This window comes from Micropterus dolomieu, linkage group LG06 (genome assembly GCF_021292245.1).
Source record: "Micropterus dolomieu isolate WLL.071019.BEF.003 ecotype Adirondacks linkage group LG06, ASM2129224v1, whole genome shotgun sequence".
Taxonomy (NCBI): Eukaryota; Metazoa; Chordata; class Actinopteri; order Centrarchiformes; family Centrarchidae; genus Micropterus; species Micropterus dolomieu.
This window is the reverse complement of record NC_060155.1, coordinates 29989244-29990766: the sequence shown is the minus strand read 5'-3', so window position 1 is coordinate 29990766 and position 1523 is coordinate 29989244.

The following is a 1523-nucleotide window of genomic DNA, read 5'->3' as shown; positions in this document are numbered from 1 at the left end:
GTGTTTCACGTCATACCGCTATGAACTGTAGGCAATTCCCTCTGCAAAAAGTCTGCAGAAATGCGAACTTACTGTTTGGCGTCTGTAAATAGCATCATAGAGTTCGGTCTAGACCTCTAGACCTTTATGAAAAGCGCTGTGGGATAACTGTTGTTGTGATTTGGCGCTATATAAATAAAATTGAATTGAATTACAAAAAGGTTATATAAAGGGCTCAAAAGTCCACGAGAGAGCCCTCGCGCACTTGACGATTTGACAGCGGGACGGCCCTGAGCCCTCACGGACTTCCCAGGAACACGCCTCAAAGTCTTTGTCTGTGAGGGGGGACGTTGGGATTGGGCCCCAGTTTCCACATGGGAATTACCAGGGACAGGCGACACCTGGAAGCAAGAGAAATATCAGAGCAAATCCGCCTTAGAAGAGAAGAAGAACAAAGTAAACAAACTACCATTGACACCAAGGCTGATTTGTAAATTGTTAGTTTTCCTTAACATAGATTTAAGATGGTAACTAAAACACATGAAGTCAGAGGAACGCAATCACCTCATTACACACTCAGTTTACTGAACTATTTATTTTAGTTTTGAGACTAGTTGCAGAGGTCTGAGGTCTAGTTGCATAGGTCTGGGGACTAGTTACAAAAGTCACAAAGACTAGTTGCAGAGGTCAGTGAGACTAGTTGCAGAGGTCTGGGGACTAGTTGCAAAAGTCAGAAAGACTAGTTGCAGAGGTCAGTGAGACTAGTTGCAGAGGTCTGAGGTCTAGTTGCATAGGTCTGGGGACTAGTTACAAAAGTCAGAAAGACTAGTTGCAGAGGTCAGTGAGACTAGTTGCAGAGGTCTGGGGACTAGTTGCCGAGGTCAGAAAGACAAGTTGCAGAGGTCAGAGAGACTAGTTGCCGAGGTCAGAAAGACTAGTTGCAGAGGTCAGAAAGACTAGTTGCAGAGGTCTGGGGACTAGTTGCAAAAGTCAGAAAGACTAGTTGCAGAGGTCTGGGGACTAGTTGCAAAAGTCAGAAAGACTAGTTGCAGAGGTCAGTGAGACTAGTTGCAGAGGTCTGGGGACTAGTTGCAAAAGTCAGAAAGACTAGTTGCAGAGGTCTGGGGACTAGTTGCAAAAGTCAGAAAGACTAGTTGCAGAGGTCAGAAAGACCAGTTGCAGAGGTCTGGGGACTAGTTTTAGAGGTATGGGGATTAGTTGCAAAGGACAGAGAGATTAGTTGCAGAGGTCTGGTGACTAGTTGCAGAGCTCAGAGAGACTAGTTGTAGAGGTCTGGGGACTAGTTGCAGAGGTCAGAAAGACTAGTTGCAGAGGTAAATGAATGTAAATGTAAATGCTCCGTACTTGTATAGCGCCTTTCTAGTCTTTTCGACCACTCAAAGCGCTTTTACACTACAACTGCATTCACCAGTCACACACATTCATACACTGAGCCTAAGTGCTCAAACGGAAACTAACATTCACACTCACTCATACACTGGCGGAACAGCCGCCAGGGGCAATTCGGGGTTCAGTATCTTGCC